Genomic DNA, 24,879 nt, shown 5'->3' on the forward strand with positions numbered 1-24,879 from the left:
TCAATGTATCCCAACATTTTTGATTAACAACATTATTGTTTCGTAACATCCATAAATGAATCCTAATTTTATGGTAAACTTTAAAAATAATGTCAAAATTTTTATTTCGTAGCATCAATGTATTTGAACAATTTTGTTTCGCAACATTAATGTATCCCAAAGCTTGGTTTTGCAACTTAAAAGCATTTCAAAATTTTTGTTTCGCAACATTATTATTTCGTAACATCAAAGTATCCCAACATTTTTAAATCTGAACATTTTTAAAAATTTCAAAAATAATGTCAACATTTTTATCCGCAACATTAATGTATCTCAACATTTTTGTTTCGCAACATCAATGTATCTCAACATTTTTTTTAAATTTAAATTTTTTTTCGAAAAATATTGTATTTTTTCCTAATATTTTTCTCATAATATTTACTTTGTTGCTTTTGCTATATATTTATGACGCCCCACATATTTCGTTCTCCTCAAATAAATACATACATATATAATTGTCATAAGCATTCGCCAAATTAAATTTTTTTTTATCAATTTTGCCAAAACTCATAACTGATAAGCACACGCAATTTAATAAAGCAAAAACTGCATAACGCTCATTGGCTCAATTATAGAAACATGCACACAAAAAAAAATAATAATAATAGTATCAATTAGATTAGATTATATTTTTATTGTTATTTCACCATAATCAAAAACATTGCTTGGCATAAATAACTAAAGAATATGCTTAATTGTTCACATTTTGTTTGGGCACGAGTAAACATGTATGTGAGTGTTAATGTGCTCATGTGTGCGTTAGTCATTAATACCATAAATCACACAGGTAGTTTCCAACTTTTAAACATCACGCCAATTGCTTACAAGTTTACATTTCTGAACTTGCTAAGTATCTATGTATTTGTATGTGTGCTGGTGTTGATGTCGGCATACTGTGAATAATGCCGTAGCTAGGCAGTCAGCCACTTTGTCTGCGGTTAATTTTCCCTTGAATTGTGTGTAGTAATTATCCAAAACGCTACATACCAACTAGCTATGCTTATAAAGGGTGCAACACGTACTTAAATATAAATACATATGTACATACATATGTATGTAATCATAACGACATGAGTAATTGATTAAGGTAAAAAAAAAGGTAGACGCGATGTCACGGCGACTCTTTGCAATTTATGTTATTTGCATATGAGTAACTGCGGTTGGCTGCTTATTTGGAAATTCACTGAAACAAGTTTTCTCAACGCCAATTTAATTGGTTGGAAATATTTTTTTTGTTTCGTTATGTTTCTATTGGGATGATGAAACAATGTGCTTCACTCACGTTCATAACGCAAAGTTTATTTGTTTAGCAATTTTTGTTGTTGCTTTGGATTTTTTGTTGTCTGTTATAAATATATTTGCTTATATATTGACATAGCAAATTGTAAAATTCTTTGCTTTTATTATATTAATTTGTGTGAGAAAAATGTTTCACGATAAAAAAAGGTTTTCAGAAATCAATTTTTGCCAATATATGTTGCAGGTTTTCACAGTTACTTTGCTTATTTGAATAATGTGGCCATCATTTCTATGTTTTTGAATTTTCTTTTCCGATATAAAATCGATCAAAATCGGTAAAAAATTGATCAAAAACTACTTTCTCCTACAACTTTGAATCTTTCTGCAGTTACTAAGCTAATTCTAAGAATGGAATGAACATTTTTATATGTTGGATTTTAATTTTTTATTACTCTATCAATAAAAATCGATATATTTTAGCTTCCCATTTTCTTGGTTGGGTCTTTGGCTAAATCAATTTTCAAATTGTTTAAACATTTGAATATCAAGACTTGAAAAAATTCATTAATTAATTTATTTTTTCTATATTTTCAGCCTGTCTCCTGTTTCTTCACCAACATTTTTTTAAAGGTAAGTGTCACTTTTGCTTTTATTTCATGCAAAATATTTTTTATATTATATAAAAGTTTATATTCAAAGCTTTCACTTTTAAATTCACCGTTATTTTTTTGTTATTATGAAAGCGTCACTTATGCATGCTTTGCGTTTATTTGAATTTTTTTCATATTCCATATTAATTCATATTAAAGCTTTCATTCTAAGCTTTCACTAATACTAATATGGCTAAAAAAGTATATATGTATGTAGATAAATAAAAACTCTCCATTTATATACATACATATTTTCATAACAATATTTTTTTTAGAATTATAAAAAGCTATTATTTTCACTTGATTTTTTTTACGAAATAAGCAGCTTTAGCAAATAGCAGATGAGTTTTCCTGTGCTAAAAGCTTTCACATTTCAACTATATCTTTTTTTAGCGATAACATCATATATAGCAATACCGATCTTAAGAGCTTTCACTTTATACGTTTTATCTAACAATACCCGACATAAAAGCGTTGACTGCTAAATTTCGACAGTAAATAATGAAAAGCTTTCGGAATTAAAAGCTTTTAAACTTTACTCAACACATATAGTAAACATAGTAAGTCATGCTTTTACTTTGACTTTCAACAGCATATAATGAAGAGCTTTTGAAATTAAAAGCTTTTAAACTTTACTTAACAAAATATAGGCAGAAATACCCAACATTAAAGCCTTGACTGTTAAGTTTCGATAATAAGTAATGAAAAGTCTTCGAAATTAAAAGCTTTTAAACTTAACAGAATATAGTTAGCAATATCCAACATAAAAGATTTGACTGCTAAGTTTCAACAATAAATAATGAAAAGCTTTCGAAATTAGAAGCTTTTAAACTTTACTCAGGATAAATATCATGCTCAAAGCTTTCATTTTGATTGAAATGAAAAACCTTTGGAATTAGAAGCCATTATACTTTACTCTACACATATCGATCCTAGAAGCTTTAACTTTAAACTATAGACAAAATGTAATTAAAAGCTTTCTAGCTTCAAAAGTTTTTAAGTTTTATTCAACACATGTATCACTACCGATCCTAGAAGCTTTCACTTTTAACGATTGAGAAAATGTTATGAAAAGCTTTCTAGCTTCAAAAGTTTTTAAGCTTTACTTCAAAATAATTTATAAATCGCATTTGCTTACTTAAGAAAAGCTAAGTTTACAAATAAAAATTCTTTCCATTTAAAAATTCCTAACACTCCAAACATTCTGAGTTATATAACACACACTTCAACTGCGTACTACCAACCGAGTGCTAATTAATTGTTTGCTTGGTTACAGAGTATAAAAAATATACAATACATATGGACAAATATTTTCACATATACATATATACACACACATGCGTGTTATATTAAGTAATAGCTGTCATTTAAATATTTTTATGGCATTTAAGGTGTTTTTCTTTCGGTTTTGGGGAATTTCACATACTCAACATACAAGTATGTTGGCGCTTGATTTATGAACGAACGCGCCTCGGCGTCGCACAAAAGTAAGAAATCAGGTGTATTTATATTTATTTATTTATACCAAATATGTGTGTCTTTTAAAGTATTTTTATTGTCATTGCAAGTTTATTAAAAGATGAGGTGGGCGTGTGCGCTTTTTTTTTTTGAGATTAAATTGAGGTTAGGTTTAGGCGTAAGGCTTTTAGCAAGAAGCGCTAATTATTCAGAGTTGCTGCGGGAATTTTTTGTTAAAATAGAAGTTTTTGCTAACTCTATCACTTAAATTTATGAAATATATTTATTATTTATAAAATTGTAAGGCTTTTTGATATTTTTTTCGTTATTAAATATGAAAAAAATTGATTTTTTCGGTTAAATTTTCGGTTAGGCATACATTTGTTATATATGTATGTATGTACATATATTTGCTTCAGTGCTTCATGGCTCTACGTCAAAAGCTTCTTTATAAAAATAGTGAATTGCTACCAAAAACTGAACAATATTCTCGTCAGCATGAGCAATCCGCTGAGTGATCAGATAAGTGCTTAATTATTTCTAACTTTTATTGTTGCTTTTTTATGTATCGAATGTGAACTAGACAGTTGGATTGTGGAAATAATCACTTATGTCCGTACTTCGGAATAAATTTCTATACAAATACACGTATACATATGTATATATATATATATTTAAAGCAAGTAGATAAATATACATATATGTATTTCACAATTGTAATGTTAAAAATTGCACTTAGTTGTCAAACACACGAAAACTTTATAGCCATATAATAATTAAAGCAACAAGTGATTGCAACTCAAGTAGCACAATATGTGCATAAAAACTGTGTAGTAAAGGAAAACAACAAAAACAAGTAATAATAAAATAAAGCAAACGTCTTGCGAGTCATTTAATTGCTTTACTGTTACTGATAATATGGCCACTGACGTCAGAAGAAGTCAAGTGATTGACGAGGCAGCGAAGAAAACAAAAAACAGAAGCATAAAGACCTGCGTACGCAAAATGAAAATAAAATAATAAAAATAAGAACAAAAACAACAACAAATAAAAAAACATGAAACTGATTATGAAATTGTATATTGGCAGCAGAAGAAATGATTATTTTTTCAGCGCTTCAATAAAAAACAAAAGAAATGTATATAAAGCTTAAAAAATACCATTTTCAATCAAAAAGCGATATTTTGAATATTTTTTTTGAATTTATAAATAATATATACTTCATTGAAATATTTTACCCACCATTCAGATTCGAAAACCCCATGAGACCTTTTTTACCGACAATACAGATATATGTATAAAAGTCACGTAGTGTCACAAGATTTAAGTGAATGTTTATTAAGACACATTGGGGGCCTACCGAAGTGCTGAATGGCAATATGTGCTGATAAGCTACAAAATGCAGCAAGTAAATATCAGAATACAATCCACATACATATGTTTCTACTAAATTGATAAGCAAGTACTTAAAAAACATTGCAACTGAGGCGGACGTTTGGCATAAGAGCAAACATGTTAGATAATTCAAAATTATATTGTATGCAATTAAAAGCTTAATTTACATACTATATGCCCATATTATATACATGTAAACATACATATACTTGTATAAAGTTCATATTAAATATTTGTAAAACGCAATCTACAGCAAAATCTTAAGTTTTGTGTGCTATTCAGCTGGCTTCCATGCTTTGAAACTGAGCTGAATTATAAATATACGACACTTTAAGGGATTATGAAGCGAATTGCGGTGTTTTTAGCGCCGCTGAATACAATTTTGTGTTGAGCTTATAAAATTTAAATATCATATGAGTATTTTCTGAGAACATTTTTCAGTATATCTTTAGAAACATAATAACGGTAAAAAATATTTTGTAAGCAATCTACAGCAAAATCTTAAGTTTAATGTGCTATTCAGCTGACTAGAAACTGGGTTGAATTTTAAATATACCACATTTTAAGGGATTTAAAGCAAGTTGCGGGGTTTTTGGCGCCGCTGAATATAATTTTGTAGTGAGCTTACAAATTTGAAATATACTATATGTGTTATCTGAGAACATTTTCAGCAGATCTTACTTTAGAAACAAAATAAGGGTAAAAAGTTTACGTTTTGTGACTGTAAGTTTAGCTAAATGCAGTTGTTAGCCAATAAGTAATATTTTTGTCATTAAACTTTGGTATCCAAAGTGATTAATTACCAAATTAGACCAAAAATTAAGTATACGTTCTAATCAAAAATGTTTTATATTTGATTCGGTAGCGCTGAATCAAGTTCTCTGCTATTCAGCAGCATTTTTTATTCAGAACTTTTTAATTAATTTGTTTCTACCTCATTCGCAATTGCATTCAGCTAGTGTAGTAAAGTTTTCAGCTATTCAGTGGTATTTTTTTAAAGGTGAATGAAATAACAAATATTTTTGTCTATAAAATAAAGTTTCCAAATTGTTTTCGTTTAATAAATTCGCCTGCAGCTAGATATATAATTAAATCAAAAACGTTATAATTTCGAATATATACACTTTCATCATTTTTTTATTAATTTATCTCGAATGCGCTGAATTAAGTTCTTTGCCTCTCAGCAGCAAAAAATTCAAAACAAAATTTTTGAGACGATTTGATTTTATCTCATTCTCAATGATATTCATCAAAGTTAGTGTGGTTTTGACTATTCAGCAGTGTTTTTATTAAGCTGAATTAAAATTTTTAACAATTTTCTTTAAAAATCTGCTTCTTTTCGATGTGTTTAAAAACAATGTTAGCTGTAATAATTATGTTTTGTTAAGCTGAATTATTATTTTTTACGAATTTTTGAGACGATGTGATTTTATCGCATTCTCAATATAATTCAGCAAAGTTTGGTTTAGTTTTCAGCTATTCAGCAGTATTTTTGTTAAGCTGTATTAAAATCTAAATGGATGTAATTTAAAAATATGCCTCTTTTTTAAGTGCTGAATAACACTGTTAACTGTAATAATTATGTTTTGTACTTTAAAAGGCATTTTACATGGCGAGTCAGGCTTGTATACATTTTACCTGATTTGTTTAAAGCTGAATAAGTCTTGAAGTAATTTGAAATTATTATTTTATTTGCAAATCATGTAAATATTTATATAAAGTCACAGTTAGTCTGAACCAGCAATGATACTATTTACTCTGTACTGTCTCGCCTTTAACGCGATCGATTTCCACAACACCAAGCAAAACATACTAACTTGCTAACACACTGACTCATTTAGCCAGCAACAGACTATCAGACTGGCAACCGCAACTGTCGGTTTCAGCAGCCACGCCAACAAAAACAAAGAACACTTACAGAAAGTACAGGCAATTCTTAGTTTCATGACTATGGTGTGATGAATTGTATACGCCAGTTGTGATAACAGTAAAAGTAAGTTGAATAAAAAGGCTGTCTCATAAGATTACTCGCTAGCTTGCTCACTCACTCACTTATTCACTCACTCTTTGACTTGTTCACTGCTTAATGCCACCGTAACTAAATACGCTTCGCTTACTTTTATCACTCGCTTTGGCATGTTTTATTAAATTTTATTATTCTGATAGTAATTAAAGCAGCTAGACTTGTTGTTGCTTTGCATTTATCACGAAATATTTCACATTTAACATTATCTTTTCAAATTCGCTTCACTTTGCTCTAATTTGTTTAGCTAAACGACAAGTGTGTTTGTTCTTTTGATTACTCGCCTCAAATTTTGCAAATTCATTTTGTAAGTAATCATACATACAAACAAATATTTTTGTGTTTACACATATTTTATTGTTTGCTCAGATAGCAAACACACGCAATTTGCCACTTCACATGCCAGCGCTTCCCTCTAACGCCCCTAGCCACGAACTCGTACATGCGATAATGGCCGGCGGCAACAAGTGTGCGAATGGCTGAACAAACGCCAGCCACAAAGAGCATGAAACATGTGTGCACGTGTATGGAAGAGATTATGAGAGGTGGGCCGAGCAGTGGAGTATATGTATGTGTGTTAGAAAATTTGTGGATGTGTGCTAAAGAGGTTGTGCATGTGTGCGTTAAAAATTGTGTACACCTGTGTGTGTGTGTAGCTTTCTCTGGACAAACAAGTGGTGCGCCCGTGCGTATACGTAATGTAGATTAGCGTTATTAATGATACGCCGGCTCGGCACTGTCATATTTTTTTTTGCTTGGCGATTTTTTATCTACCTTTTTTATGACCGCAACTTATTTTCGTTGGTTTGATAGCGAATTTCGAATAAATGAAAGTTGTGATAAGGCGTAAATAGGTTGGAAATACCAACAATTTGTTATTTATTATCTAAGCATGGCGAAGTGGTGTGGTTACTTTATGCGGCATCTTAATATTTTGCTTTAATTGATCATCGGTTGGCGTGTGTGACTCAGTTGAAGATAAAAATTGAACACAAAAGTAAAGTTTGTGTATTTAAGTGCATTGCTGATAATATTAATCAATCAGTATTTAGGGATTTTTATGAAATTTTCAATATCAGTATTTATTGCAAAGTTGCTTTGTGATCGGATAATTTTGAAGTTCGCTCAGATAATTGAGAAAGTATTTATCTTGGCGTAAAAACTAATTATATGAACAGTTATGTACGAGAGTCCTTGACCTTGGAAGCTTTCGTCGTTTTCTCAAATATTTTAACGTTATTTTTACAGTTAAATTTAAATAATTTTTTTTTTCGCAGTGTGGTGAAAGCTTTATGCAACTATTAATCCATTTAATAATCATTTTGAATTTTTGAATAACCGATTGAAAATTTTCAGACTTGAGAGGCTTTGGTGAAAGCATCCAGCTGTATAAAGCTTTCATTTAAATCTTTAACTGCTCGAATGGGAGTAATTGAAAGTAAATGTATTACAATAAAATAAGGAAAAGCTTTATAAATAAACAGTTTATAGTTTTTTGAATATCTTAAGCTCTTATTTTGACCTAACTTTATTTATTTTTTTTTATAAAATAACAACCAATAACATAAACTAATGAAATTGACTGTGAACAAAAGCTTCCAAATTTCAGCTAAAAGCTTTTAACGCCGACCAAAAAGTTTTTAATGGCTTCTGCCTTTAAAGCTTTTAACTTTATTCAAAAGCTACTGTAAATATCAGCATACTTTAAGTATATGTATACATCTGTCTAAAACTTTCAATTGAAGCTTTCACCACTAGATTGAGAGTAAATAAAAGTAAACATATTACAATGAAATAAGTGAAAGCTCTTAATATAAACATAGATATAAAATATTTGCATTGCGAGCTTTCACTTTTTAATTTTTAAAAGATTAAAAATTATTGTTACCAGACATTGTGTTTTTTTATAAAATAACGAGCTTTTAGAACAGCTGCTGAAATGAATTAGGTAGATAGAAAAGCTTTCACATGTCAACTTTTTTTAGCAACAACAATGTATAAAAAATGACGTTAAAAGCTTTCAGCGTCGACCTGAAGTATACTGCTTCAAAAGCTTTCCACTTTTCACAAAAGCTCCGTAAATATCAGCGTAATCTAAGTAATTACAATTATGTAAAGTCTACAAACCACCAACAGCTCAAAGACAATTAAATGCCAAAAGCTTCCACAACATTTCGCACTCACAAACAACTGTCAAGTGAACAACAGTAGCGCGCTGGCAACTAGTACTTTTAAACTAAAGTAGCCACGCATTCATTGTGAGCATATAAACAATGAAAGAAGTCGAAAACAATGTTTATAAACCACAGCACTTGTAGTCTTATGTCCACGAAGGAGGCGGGACCGGCCAGCAGTGGCAAGCAATCGAACGGAAGCTGCGTGTGGTTTGAGGAAAGAGCAGCAGAGGCCAGCTGTTGATTGACGTCCAATGGCGCTTGCAGACAAGTTGCTGAATTGTTGGAGCCGTTGAACTGACTACATTAATGTGTATAAATACTTTTAAGTACGTCTGTACGTAAGCATGCTATGGCAGCATCGCGCTTATTGCTAGTGTTCATTTGTATGGTCGGTGGTGTTCGATGTGCGTAGTTTTGAGAAAAATAATTTATTAAGAATTGTGCGGTGAATTTGTTGAATTGAGTATTGATGCGCTTGTGTGTATGTTTGCAAATCGCTCTATTTTTTGCTCGATTTAAAAGTATTTTTAGAATTTTCTTTTTAAAGCTAACGGCACAATGGTTTTTATTAGAATTTTCAATTTGAAATTTTTCTTATATTACGCATAATTTTATTTTTTATGTTAATTATGAAGTGAGTGAAAGAAATTTATGCAGAGTTATAGTTCTTTATATGAGTTTAGGTAGTATACTAGTGGCTTGCCAAAAAGCTTAAAGCTTTTGGGATTAGAGCTTTCACTCGAAAGTGTAGTTTAGTGAGCTTTCACTCGCAATGAAAGTTTGTATATAAACAGTGAAGTATTGTTTGTCAAATATGCAGAGTTTTTTAAATCGTAGACGTTTTCGATTTAAACAGAGTTAATCGCTTTCTACAATAGAAACTTTTGTTAAAATGACGGGCATCTTTTTTATTACAGAGAGAGATAATCTCACTGCTATAGGTAAAACAAATAAGAAAAATATCTCTGGTACATATTTAGCTAACATTTACTTTTATCATATTTAAAAAAATCTTATATTCTATGAAATAAAGAAAAAGTTTTGCAGTATCTCCTTTTGCCGTGAATAAATTTTTATTCCGTTTTCTGTTTGAACTTTTTCTCGAATACAAAAGTAAAAACAGACATATGTATGTATGTACATACGTGTTGTTATAGCGTATTTATTGTTTTGTTCTCGTTTCTGTCTTGCGTAACTGCTTAGCATTCAGCAAATGTTATAGTTTCGCACCCATATGCTGTAATTAAGCATTTTTGCTTCACTTGTCTGATTCAATTAGCATATTGTGGCGTCTAGTTCGTTAAGTGATTAGATTTTTAAATATTTCTGAGGAAGCATGTTTGAAATTTTTAATACAAATTAATTTTTTTCTAGTGTGGTTGTATATAGTAATTTTTAGCATTTATTCTTATACAATTTCAATGTGTCATTGCGCTGAATAGCAAAGATTTTGCAAATATTGCCTCAAATTTCATATAATTTATTAAAAAAAAAATTACGAAAGTTTAAAGTGCGCTGAATAGCTAAAAACTGCATTCAGCAGAGCTGGTTGTGACTTTATTGTTGTAAAGTCGAAGCAGACATTTATTCACAGTAGCTACAAACGAATTCAGCTGAGCTGAATATGCAAAGTTTTAACAATTTCGCAAATTACTGCAAGAAATATTATATTATAAAGCAGGCATTTATTTACAGTAGCTACAAACTAATTCAGCTGAGCTGAATACGCAAAGTTTTAACAATTTCACAAATTACTTCAAGAAATATTTTGTTTATGTCATTGCGTTGACTAAAACTCCATAAAAATCATTTTAGTTGTACTAAGAATTTGTGCTAGCAATAATATAACTGCGCGGAATAACTCAATACAAGAACCAGCTTAACTGAATACCTTTAATAAGCAGTAACCTTAAACTCTAAACTTTTCTAACTTCTATACGAACGTATAACACGTTCATAAAGACGCCTAACACGTAGTAAACTGCATCATCTCAAAATAAGTATATTACAAACATACGCTATTTGATTTTCAATGCTTAATGTAAGTGAAAAACAAATATTTACAGTTTACTGTTCGTCTTTGTAGCGCCCGTTGGCGCTGAGCAAAGTACAAAGGTACGCGTGAAAATGAAATTATCACTTAAATGACAGCAAATATGAACACAACAGTACACAAGTAATGCAACAAACAAACAAACCATTGAAGGAATGTAAATGCGATTGTGAGCAAAATATCAGGAGAGGCGTCAAAAAATTATAAAACAATGTGCTGACACTAATTTAAATGAACAACAACGGCAGCGCATATACTCGTACTCCAATTACAACAATAGTTCTGTGTTGATGAGCATAAGTATGTGTGTGTGTGTCTGATTGCACTTGTTTGTATTAATATGTGTGCAACTGTTTCTGTCGGGCGACAAATTGACTATGGCGCGCATATTTTAGCGATTCAGAGGCAAAAAAATATATTGAAGCGCGCTTAATGACGCTGAATGTGATAATAGCGAGTCAAAGCGCATGGCTACAGAGGCAAACATATTTAAACGTACATAAAAATATATGAAAGTAAAAAAAACAACTACATATATTTAAATTCAATATACATACATATGTATGCCTGTGATTGTTTGAGTCAAATGTCAACTCGGAGAAGTGTGAAGAATTGAAAAAATATTATAAAATATTGATTGCAGTACAAGCACATACACACACACATTGATATCTATGCAGATTCATAGCTGTATGTATTACTTCCTCGGTCAACACGAGAATTCTGAAAATTCAGCGAAATTAATAAACTCATACATATGCATACACACTTTGCAGTTACGTTTTCGATAACGAAATTAGCTAAATTGTTTGTTTCGGTTCTTAGTTATCAATCAAAATATAACGGAATATTTATTTTTCTCCATTTATGACTTAAGACTAAGCACAATTCATGTTATCGCATAGTACGGTAGGCTTCTTACGTCAATGAATTTAATTTTGCGAGTTATAAAATGCGCTGAATGCATTCAAACACAATTCAGCTGAGCTAAATATAATTTATTACTGCAATTTAATAGATTTTTTCAAAGAAAATAACATTTTTGATTTCATTCAGCGCCTTTTTATGAGCGTGCATTTCAGTATAAGTTAAGCGTTGAGTTAAGTGGACTGTTATTAAGATTTATTGATAGATTATAAAACTTTTAGTAGTATCAAACAAAAAGAATGTGTAAATAATTGGTGATGAGTTAACTGTCAACATTAATAATGCCCTGAATTGCATATTTTATGAATAAAATTTGCGTAAAAGTAATTTAAATGGTACTGATATGTTTAGTTTGCAATTCAGCAATTAGTTCCTTTTTTTGTTTTAATATGCAATTATTTTCATACTACATATAACCTGGGAAATAACAAATCAATATCAGTAGTTAGGCAAACGTTTGCTATACTATAGAGTTGTGGTACAATACAATAATATAATTAAGAGTAATTTATTGAATATGTTCAAAAATTTCTCATCCTACATTGTCATATATAGTTGTGTACTTACGTTATTACTTTTAAAAGTATTAGCAATACAAAATATTAAAAACAAAAATGTGCTGAATTGTAAAATGAAGAATTCAGCTCAGCGGAATTGTGTTATCTTAAAGGAAAAATTATCTGCTAATAACAGTTATTAAGATTTTACAAGCAACAAGAGTTTTTGGTTTAAATTCAGCTCTTATTTCCTAGCCAAATTGTAAAATGATGAGCCCAACACAACTGAATTGTATTGTCTTAAAACAAAATTATGCTAAGTTGGTGGGCAGAGCTATTGGTCACAATTCAGCTCTTATAACTTAATTAAAATGTATAAGTTAGAATTCAGCTCAGCTGAATTGCATTGCCTTTTAAGAAAATTATGCTACCTTGTTACTCAGAGCTTTGGGTTACAATTCAGCGCCTCTTCCCTAGCTAAATTATATATATTTCTAATTTTTTATTATTAGGTGACACATTTTTCTCAAATTAGGCAAACAATATGAGTAATAAAAATATGATATGCCAATATCAGCTCGTATGCCTTAATTAAACAGCAAAAGATGGAATTCAGCTAAGTGAATTGCTTTGCTTTTGAAGAAAACTATGCTAAATTGTTACTAAGTGCTTTGGTTTACAATTCAGCTCTTATTCCTTAGCTAAATTACTTAAAAAAAATATTTATTTTTAATTTCTTATTATTAAGTGACACATTTTCCTCAAATTGAGCAAACAATATGAGTAATAAAAAAATATGATATGCCAATACCGCCTCAATGAAGCTGTAATAACAGCAATAATAACTTCACACTCAGTACGCTGATGATTGTAAAATAAAAATAACAGCAGTGACAGTTAAAAAGCAACAAATACACCCATAACAGACATAACAAAACTTCAAATATAAATAAACGTCGGCAGTCATGCGATTTAAGCCACCGTTTTGCTGTTATTTTTGTTTTTGCTTTATTTCGCGTTGCAAAAAAGGTGCGGCAATTAGATGTCGTCGTCAACGACATTATTATTGACGCTAAATATAAGCGCATTCATGTCTGTATGTATATTTGAGTGTTTATATGTCAGTGTGTGCGAAAATGTTTGCATTGTTGTTGTTGTAGTTGGCACTTCGAACAATTGAAATGACAAAAGCGTTTAGCTACCTTCGCAGGTACGTCATCGCCACATCAAAATGTGCATACCTGCTTACATATATACCTACATACATACATATATGTATGTACATAAGTATGTGTGTGTTCGGCAATAATTGCTAAGCGACGTTCGCCGACAAGTGCCGGGTTGCGGTAAAGGAAATTGAAACTGATTTTTGTTCGTATGTTTCGGCATGTATAGCTACATACAGGTATGTATGTACAAATGTATATATATGTCTATATACCTATGTTTGTATGTAGTTATTGTATTCTTTTATTTTTGCTATTTTAAGTTTTTCTTTCGCCTCTCCGCTTCACTGCATTCATTGAAATAATTACTCGGTGTTAAGCATTGCGCGATTCATTTTATTTGTTCTTGTTGTTGTAGTTGAAATTTATTTTTATTTGCACGTAATTAGAATGCGGATTTCTGTAAGCTGTGCGCTATGCATTTGTTGTGCTGTTTACCGTTCGGCTAATTATTCGCCAAATTATTTATATCGTATCAACAGTCGCTTTCGGGGTGATTGGTATGCCGTGTGGGTATTCCCTGAAACATGCTAGTGAGTACCAAGCCAAACTGACAGAGGCGGCACGTAGACTGAGTATACATACTTATGTACAATCGTAGATGCAGAACACCTGTTTAAGTTCTTAAATTTTTTGGGGCGAATTTGGGTATTTGGTTATAAGAAAAGGTGGACAATTTTTAAATGAGAAATATGGATCATAAAGAGGGTCTTAGATGTTGTATAACTTCTTATATGTGCAGAAAAAACACTAAAGACGATTATAAACAATACTCTAAAGTTCAAAAGTGTAGATCTGTCGCCAAAAGTGCAATGTGATCATCTCTAAAGAACCTCTTCTTTTCTTGGACCTTCAGTAAGCTATTGTTAGTAGACTGATGTACTATTGAAGATAAAATCAACTGTTGAATAGGTTTCAAATGGGCACAAATAACTCAAACACAAAGAAATAAAGATCACTGATCTTGTTAAACTTCTTCAATGCATTATTGCTCCAAATGAGATGATCAATAAGGCAATGAATAAACTCTAAAAAGGATGATCACCAATCACGTTAGAAAGATCATTGATCGTGTTAAACTTCTTAAATGATCTATTGGTCTAAATAAGGATGATCAATAGATCAATCTATAAAGTCTAAAAAGCGTGATCACCAATCATATTAACCATGAAAGTTATCGAAAATCAGGAAGCACAAACCGTATCCAAACCGATCCCTTATTCAATCTAAGTATCAGCTAATGAAGTTGTGTTCTTAGCAATTAACTTGTGAAATATAAAAAATGACATCATATGGTCATCGTCGATACATCCATACAAACTACTCAATTAAGCAATTGAAATATGCAGTATGTACCCAACTGATCGACAGCGATCATGTCAGACAATATTTCATGCAATTGTTTATTTAAAGTAAACATACATAAATTAGCAGAATTACTTCATATTCTGAGGAATATAGCAGGCGATGATTTAAGCTTTATTATTACTATTTCAAGGCTGCTACATTACACGAACTTTGATCTTGGCATTTTTTGTTTGACAGCGTTTTAAATATTAGTATTGTATAAAGGTTACATTTTCAGTAAAAACAAATAAAAGTTATTAATAGAAAACTTAGCATTTAAAGCAAACATTTAAACGCACTTCTAGTTTTCCTACTATTTATACAATTTCAGTAAAGAAAATATAGTTCAAATAGGTTGGAATTGCGGTGAATGACTTTAAACTTTAGTCAATACTAAGTTTGGCTTACTAGAAGTAAGTTCACGGTGCAAAATAGTGCGCTGAATGGCTACAAATAGTATTCAGCGCGAATTTAGTTACGATGTTCGAAACAAAAAAGTATTTATATTGCAGTGTTTGTTGCAAATATAATGATATTTCTTTGAAATTAGAAAGAAATTAGCAAAATAAATATTGTAATAAATATTGTCAGCTTGCTTGAAAAACAAAAAAGTACGCTATCTTTGATTGTAAAGCGATTTAATTTAATTTTTATCTACTACTATTACAATTCAGCTCAGCTGAATAACACTAAAATATGCCAAATTAACATAACACAATTTTTTTTATTTTATAGAAACATAAGAATGTTAAAACTGCTAAATTACCCACAATATTAACTTGGATATTATGTTGAGCTATGCTTTATAACTAACTTGGCGGAGTAAGCTTCAAACATTAGAATATTGTGTACTTCATATGTACATATGTTTCAAATTAATATTAAAAATCAAAATTTGAGTTTAAGATTTTCAAGAAACAGCACTTACTAAACCAAAAATGCTATTAAAGGTAGCTAAAAACAATTCGGTAGTTATTATTTCAGTTGAAATGGAATAAAAACTGAATTCAGCTGGGCTGTGTTATTTAACACAATGTAAACGTTCTAAAATGTAGCTGATTACAATTAAGTGGTTGTTATTGTGGTTAGAATGTACAAAAATTTTAATTCAGCAGCGCTGAATTATGCAGAAATGTTATTTGACTTAGCTAAATGTGGTTAAAAATTAGTAATAACTTTTAAATTACATTAAAATTGTTTAATGCTATTAATTGAAGCTAAATACAATTTAGTGGTCATTATTTCTGTTGAAATATAATAAAAGCTGAATTCAGCTGGGCTGAATTATATCGATATGCTATTTAGCATATTGAAAACGTGCTTAAATGTAGCTAATTACAATTAAGTGGTCGTTATTGTGGTTAGAGCGAACAGAAATTTGAATTCAGCCGAGCTGAATTATGCAAAAATGTTATTTCACTTAGCTGAATGTGGTTAAAATTAGCTAGAACTTTTAAATTGAACTTAAAAGGTTATTTCACTTAGCTGAATGTGTTTTAATATTAGTTACAACTTTTAAATTACAATAAAGTTGTTTAAAATTCGTATTCAGCGCAGCTGAATTGCATAAAAATATTTAAATTTTATTTTAAATCTTGCTATTTTATAAATACTGCTATGTAATTATCATTTATGCAAATCCACATTCATTCAACTATTTTTACAACTTAATAACACGAATGTAGTAGCTTACGCGACGGCTTCCCTCTCACCAAGGTCAAATGTTTATGGCGCACATTATTTGCAGCGCCGAAAACACGTCACCGCGCAACTATTAATAAACATTTGCTGTGAGCGTTAAATTCATAATTGATCACCGGCACGTAATGCACAAGTACTTAGCTATTTACATAGCTACAACACTAACAATGTGTATGTAGGTGTGTGTGTCTGTGCTTGAGTGTGCCTAATTAAAGTCCAGTCATACGATAATTGACTGCAGCTAAGATTTTAGGCGTATAACACATCTTATTAATTAAACAATTAATACTGTACAACACTTACGCGCTGCTGTAACTTGTTGAATTATTAAATTTTTTTTATTGACGCTTTTATTCAACACGAGATTTCAGACGGCAATCAGCAAACAGCGAACAAAATGTGAATAGCAACAGCGACGCCAGCAACAATAATAACGCCAATTGATTTATACACGCCCAGCAAATCCATGTGCGCGCGGATATATGTACGTACTGCTATATATGTATGTATGTATGCACATAAGTGCTTAGTAGAGGCGACCGTGTATGCGCCGCGGCGCGCGACGTCAGCTAATTTATAAACAAAACAAAAAAGGAACACGCCTGTTTAACTAAGCGGGCGACGACGACGCGTACGATTGAGTAAACGACCGAGTAACCAACCGTCCGTCTGACAGACGCAGTAATTGAACACTTGACGTTATCGAAGTGCCGTTGAGTCGTCGCTCGTTTGAGCGTGTATGTTTCTAAAACGAGTGTGTGCGCGGCGAATGCGAGCGCCTGCACACCAGACGGCGACTCACTGCTAGCAAAGGTGATCGAGTAGCGCGCTGACGTTTCACTGTTTTTTTTTTAAATATTTTTTTTGTAATTTAATTTTTTGGTTTTGTTTTTGCGTTTTAATTTATTATGTTTGCTTTTGTTGTACTGAGTTGGTTCAGTTGTGATTCGCGGAAATAAAACGAAATTCCAGAAAATACAAAAAGCGCACAAATTTTTCACTTCACCAGAATTCGCAATTCACATAGTCGTGCGCAGCACAAAACACCACACTTAAATATATGTATGCATGTATTATATTTTTTATTTTCAAATATTTTTTGCTTTTCGCTTTTTGTTGTCGGTGTTTCTATTCACTGTCAGCGCGCACAAGTTTACGTAGCACAAAAATGCGAAATAATATTCCAAAAAGGCGAGCGGCGCACAACTGGCGTAACCAAGCGCCTAACTGATGCGGCAGACTGAACTGAATTGAACTGGCGAAGCGCGCTGATGTTGATGTCGATGATGATGACGACGATATGTATGCATGCATGCATGTATGTATGTTTGCGTGCGCGTGCCTGTGTGTGTGTGACTGGGTTGCGAACGAACAGGAAAAGTGGCCTAAGCGAGAGGCGGCACAGTTGTTGCTGCTACTGCCGCTGCCTATTAATATCAGCAGTTACGCGCGGCGCAATAATTCAACGCGGCAAATATGCGCTGCTAACAAAAACAAAAGGCAAAACCGACACACTTACACACATACGCGTACAACGAAAGACCGCAAGCAAAACACACAAACGGCAAAAAGGCCAAAACGTCAGCATGAAGTGAAAAGCGCGAGGCGAAGCGGCGGGTATGGTAGAGTGCGCTTGTTCGCTTGCGCGCGTTTGTATGTGTATGCGCGCGTATGTATTGTGCCGTAAGCAAAACCAAACAATCGACATGCACACCACAAAAAAAAGCACAGTTCACTTTGTACACTTTATACTACGTTGAAAATGTAATAATAAGTAATAAGGAATTTCTGCGTTGGCAACGTAGACAGTTGTCGCTAATAGTCGACGGCACAGTGGCGCGCGGTTGGCTGGGTGGCAGGAAGGTTGACAGCCCACACCAACTATGCAACCGCAATTACTATTTACAATGTAGGCAGCAGTAGGCGCGTTGCAGGTTACACTAATGTACGCGGCAATACACCAAGCAACGAAGTGTTACACAGAAAAATAAAATATATATATGTATGCATTTATATGCGTTTGGTTATGTGACGAGCTTCGACAATGGCTGAACGTGTAATCGACCCCGTTAAACTTGAATGCGCGCGCGCTCTTTGGCTTTGTGGACGACTTCGCATACGAAACGCGACTAGACGGACGAACGAAATTCATTCAATTTCCAAGTAAAAATCACAATCCGCACAAGAAACGCACACTAGCACAAGAGCGCGCACATACACACGACCAGATGCAGACCAGCGCGCCTTGGCGGAAACACACAAGCAAACCTTTTGTCTGTATGTATGTATTCATGTCTTCAATGAGCGCTTACGAGCGCATAAGCGTGTGTTTGTGTGCGCGCATGAGTAAGGCAACAGAGCAGCTGAGCTGAAAAGTAAATAAAACAAAGCGCAAAGGAAAAAAGCTGTTTATAAAATGAAAAAAAAAAAACGTGACGAAACAAAGAGGGAAATAATAATAAAAGCAAACATATGTTGGTTGGGGAGGAATATGCAAACACACATACACATATAAAAAAAATATCAGTATGTGTGTGAGCGACCCCAAAGCACCAACAAACGAACAAGCGCAAACAGAGAGAGATGGCGAGAGAGAGTATAAGCGAGCGCGTAAGCAAGAGCGCGAGAAGTCAGCGCAGACGAAAAAGTCATTTAAAGAGACAATCGCAGAGACTGGCCACAGCTGCGGTCGTAAACAGCAACAAGTTCCATTAGAGAACGTATAATCAAGGAACTTGAAGTGGGCTGACACATGTAGCGGGCGCGCGGCGTTTTTACGGCAGCACAATGAAGTTCGGTATGTGAGCAGACACACGTATGTATGTATATACCTGCTGTACATACGACTGTATGCAGATACAGACGGCGCTGCTGTCTGCCGCTGTATGTTCAAGTGGCGCGACAGCGCATACCACAAAATTCACACTTACTCACCAAACGCTATGGCTAACTATGAGCCATATGCGGTGTAGTGAAGTAATAATAAGCAGTGCGGTAAGGTGTACTGAACGCTGAGCGCACACAAAGAAGCTGACGAGTCAGCAACTAGCCGTCAGCCAGCCAGTCAGCAAGATGCTTACATATGCATATACATGCATACATTACACAGCCAGTCATTGAGCAGTCAGTCGGCCAGCTAAATAAGCAAACCAGACATTTGAGGCGCTTGCACGGTCAGTTGGCGTAAGCACTGTCGGCGCCTACGCCGCTGCTATAGTGTACCCTGTACCGGGCGCGCAACAAAGCCATTTATTAATAATTATTTATGTATGTTTATGCAAAAAGTTGCTGTGTGCTGTTGTGTAGAGGGTGTTTGTAGGTGTATTTATGTATGTATGTACATTTGCATGTGTGTGTGCGCGCACACATGATGATCTTGTCTATAAACGCCTTGTTGGCAAATTTTATTATTTTTGTTATAATTAATTGCTGAATTTGTAAATTGTAGGAAAATATTTTACGTCTAGTTACAAACTAGTTATTTACGGACCAGTTGGTAAATTATTTTGTTTTTGGTTAAGTTAATAAATGTTTTATGATATTAAGCTTAAACATTAATTTTAAAAATTTATAAGGCGTCTTAGCCCTTAGGTAATTATTTTGGGTAGTTTTGACCTTTGAGAAGTAATAGAAATTTCATTATTAATTTTTTATTTGACACCTTGTTCGTAAATTTTATTATTTTCGGTATAAGTAATTGCTGCATTTGTAATTTTAATAAAAACAGGAAGTTCTTAAGTCTAGTTACAAACTAGTTATTTACGGAGCAGTTTGCAAATTACCTTGGTTTTAGTTAATTTAATGAATGATTTATACCAATATGCTTATACATTAATTTTAAAAATTTAAAAGATGTGCTTAACACGTAGGCAGTTAGTTTGGGTTAGTTTGACCCTTGAGAAGTTAATAGATTTTTAATTTTTCAACATTTTCACAGTGAATTTTCTATTCAGAATTTTATTTGGTTTACTAAAATTGAAGTAATTGCAACTAGTTACCAACTAGTGTTTTACGGACCAGTTTGTAAATTAGTTTGTCTTTTATGAATTAAATTAATTGTTTTGCTGTAATGTACCTATAAATAATTTTTTAAAATTTAAAAGACATGGTTAACCTGTAGGCAATTGTAATGGATTTGAAGTTTTGACCTTTGAAAACTTGATAGAAGTTTCATTAGCCTTTTCTTATTTAGAAATTTATTAAGTTCTTTAAAAATCAATATACGGCATGACATCAAAGTGTTTGAGGACCGTTACAATAAAAAATATTACACTAACTGGAGATTACTTCGGACAATAAAGTCATATTTGGATAAAAACGTTTAGAAAGAAAGTGGTTGTCTATAAAAAACATATGTATGTTTAATATATCATATTCTTCAAAAACCTGTGAGTTCTTTAAAAATATTGGTTTCCACAAAGTTGTTGTATAACCAGTTAATTTACAACCATAATTGAAACTAGTAGGTAACAATCCGTTACAAAAAAAAATTCTTCAAAACCTAGTTCAAACCCAAGACTATACGTTCAGCCATGTACTATAAGCATATATGTACTCAAATAACACTTCAAGCAAACTCGTAGCAATAACCGAATGACTACGAAATGAATTAATGTAATAGACGAAACGACACGGCGTATGAGCAACCAAAGTGCGGTAGCGCTGAAGTACACGCATACCTATGCACAAGCGCCATTAAAATTTATTTAAACGCGCAAATGATATGCCAATAAGAATGGCCACCAACAACAACAACATACACATGCATAAATTATTCAAGCAATCAGCAAATAATAAAAAAACGAAGTAAAACCGGCGCGAACTCAGCTCAACGACAACGGCTCGAATAGCAAAAACAAAAGCAATGCAGTTGAAACAGAAAACACAAACGGCCCCGCAAAAAACTGCCAACTACAGCAAGTTGAGCGCTGCTATTAAAGCAACAAAGCCAACAAAAGTGATCGCAAAAAAAGCTAAACACAAAAAACGAAGTTGCTGAATAGACCGTTGATCGTGGCTGCTTGCTAGCTTGCGTGGACTTCGTCGGCTCACAAATGCTTTCTTTTATTTTTGTTGTTCTTTTAGTTGTTTTTTTTGCTTTTGCTGAAGTTGAATAAGACGAAGCCACAACCACGACAGTGAAATGCAGCAAAAAAATTGTAGTAGTTTATTGCCAAAGCCGGAGTGTTAATTGTCGCTGACTAAGTAAGGTCTGGGGAGCACCAGGCGAACAATAACAAAAGCGAAAATTACAAAAAAACAGAGTATTACACAACCGTTTGCACATTGAAATGCAAAGCGTACAAAAATGTAAATCGCAATGAAATATGATAAAGCGCAATGAACGTTGCGCATGAGCGGGGATGGGGGAACTGAAAGAGTAGCGGATGTTGGCGTGTTCGAGTGGAGGAGCCTTTAAAAAATGTAAATAAATTAAGGAAATTAAATTTGAAAAAATAGAAAGACATGAAAAATGAGCAATGAAATGGAATGAATATATAGCAAACAATAATAAGAAAGCAACTTTTATACTTTATACAGTCTGGATTGAGAAATTTATGTATTTATTTAACTGGACTTTTTAATTATTCAGCATTGCTTGATTATCTTTATATCTGCTGATGAGCTTGAACTTTAAACTTTGATTCAAGAGCATATTTTGCTTAAAATTTAGCACTTTTTGAAGAAAACAACTAAATTTTGACAGAAATGATAGGCTGAAAAACAGTTTACATTATTCAGTAAAATTATCGTACTACTTAAACATTTCCAGTTATATGTATGAATATGTTTTTATGTTTCAGTAAATCTTTCTAAATTGGGACCTATTCAGCTGCGCTGAATAAGGTTTTCAGCAATTCAGCAAAATAGATGAGTTGATAAAAAATGCTCTTTAACAAGTTGAGCCCTATTCACATGCGCTGAATAAGGTTTTCAGCAATTCAGCAAAACAGATGTGCTGATCAAAATGTTTCGATCAAGCATTCAGTTCAATTATAATATACTTTATGAACAGGATCATGTGTAAATGTGCTGAATAAGCTTTTATGGAAAACGAAATATTACTTTTATTATTGACATAAGAAAACGCACATATGTAAAATGCTTTCCTATAAAACAATGAACTGAAAATATGCTTGAATTAGTATGTTATTACATGATACCACAAGATTTGAAATTTGAAAATGGTGTATCATACACACTTCTTAGCTATTCAGCGCAAAAAAATAAACAGTATTTTTTATGTCATAGTCTCAATACGTACACACATTTATAGTTTTAAGTAGAACTCAAAACTATAAGGAAGAAGTATGTTGGAATAAATGCTCAAATGCATGGAGTTTCATGTAATTCAGTCAATATTTTTTTACGAAAATTTAGCTGAATAGCAGATAACTGCATACAAACGATTTAAAAATATTTTTGAAACACATTCAGCTAAGCTGAGTACAATAAAAGATTATGTAACATGTTATTTATAGTCTTTATAATTATAATATCATACACATTTTAAGCAATTCAGTGCAAAAAAATAATTTTTTATTTTAAGTCGTAATCTCAATACTGAATTTTAGTTCTAGATCAAACATCAAACTATAAAGAGCAATTAGATTGAAATAAATACTCAAATATATGATTCGATGAGTAATTCAGCTACATTTTCTTACATAAAACCGAGCTGAATAGCCAAAAACTATATGCAACGAGCTAAAACGTACCGCAACGTAATTTTGAAATAAATTCAGCTGAGCTGAATATGATAAAAATTTATATAACAGATTATTTGTAGTCTATTTCTGAATTTTCATAATCATTCAATATATCAATACCTAAATATAGTTCTAGATTAGACATAATAACTGTAAAAAGCAATTAGGTTAAAATAAATACTCCAATGTATGATATTTAAAGTAATTCAGCTACATAAAACCAAGCTGAATAGCCAAAAATTCCATACAAATGAACTAAATCGTACCGTAACGCAATTTAGAAATAAATTCAGCTGAGCTGAATACGATAAAAAGTTATATAACAGATTATTTGCAGTATATTTCTACTTAAACACGAAGAAATTACGCGTAAAAGCGCCGTTACACTTTTGCTTCAGAATATTTTCACATGAATAAAGTGTGATTATTATATTTGCTACAATAATCGCACTCTTCTGATAAAAAAATAATTGCAGAAACATACATACAGAAGTACATACACATAACCGACGGTTGTGGAAAGGCACACACGCATAAATATATGTACATACATACATATGTACATACATATGGGTACAAGTGTATAAAACCGCTGATAACGTGAGTGGAGTATGCGAATGTCAAGTAATTGTGGCGCATACTTACATACAAAAATACAAACAAACATACATACATATGTACATACGTATGTATGCGTATCTCTTTGCATAGAAGTTTCCAAGTGGAAAGTAATGTAAATTGCTGACGCGTCATTTCACACACTATAAATGACGAATGGCAAACAAAAGCAACAATAAACAACAATAACAACAACATAGGTCTAAACATATTTACACATGTATGTATATACATACATACATATGTAAATGAACAACCGTAATCAGCAACTAAACCAATACATTATAATAACGCTGCGACTGTGAAGAGCAAAAAGCAAAATAAAATTTAACAAAAGTAACAACAACACTGTTGAATTGCAAAATACGAAAACAACAACACAGCGACGTCATAACATCATTATCACTAACATGAACTTCCTTAATTAACAACATAATGAAGATAATTACCCCAACAACCACAACAATGAGTGGCAAACGAGCACGTTGTACGAGCGAACGAACGCCAACGAAGAAGTGAGCGAGCGAGCAGACGAGCGTTTTGGGTGTCTCATTAAGTTAAAAAAAAAAACAATAATAACAATAACACAAACGAAACTAGCATACAATGAGCGCTGACGGCGACGATCAGCCAAGTGGGCAGATCGGTGAGTGCGACAGTCAGTCGGTGTGCGAGTGAGTTAGAGTCTCTGACTGACAAGCGAGTCACTGATAGTACACGAGCAACTCAGTCACTTCGAGTGTGAGGCGTATGTGTGTGAGTGCGCTCAATTCATCGTGTATATTTAGCAGTAAAGCGTTGGATAAGCTTTTATAAGCG

At 32.4% G+C, this 24,879-nt stretch overlaps 1 protein-coding gene across 3 annotated transcripts in view; it reads right to left on the reverse strand.

The window, feature by feature from the left end:
• Positions 1-24,879, reverse strand: part of LOC126756794 (pneumococcal serine-rich repeat protein) — a 185,110-nt gene that overhangs the window by 11,079 nt on the left and 149,152 nt on the right. Inside the window, exon 1 of one of the 3 annotated variants that reach the window (XM_050470178.1) lies at positions 17,036-18,827. The exons of the other annotated variants lie outside the window; for them this stretch is intronic. The gene's annotated coding sequence lies outside the window, so the exon portion shown is untranslated. Of the gene's footprint in view, positions 1-17,035; positions 18,828-24,879 lie in introns of those variants that run through there. 3 annotated transcript variants of the gene reach the window in all.

Source organism: Bactrocera neohumeralis, chromosome 4 (assembly GCF_024586455.1).
Source record: "Bactrocera neohumeralis isolate Rockhampton chromosome 4, APGP_CSIRO_Bneo_wtdbg2-racon-allhic-juicebox.fasta_v2, whole genome shotgun sequence".
In the NCBI taxonomy this organism is placed as follows: Eukaryota; Metazoa; Arthropoda; class Insecta; order Diptera; family Tephritidae; genus Bactrocera; species Bactrocera neohumeralis.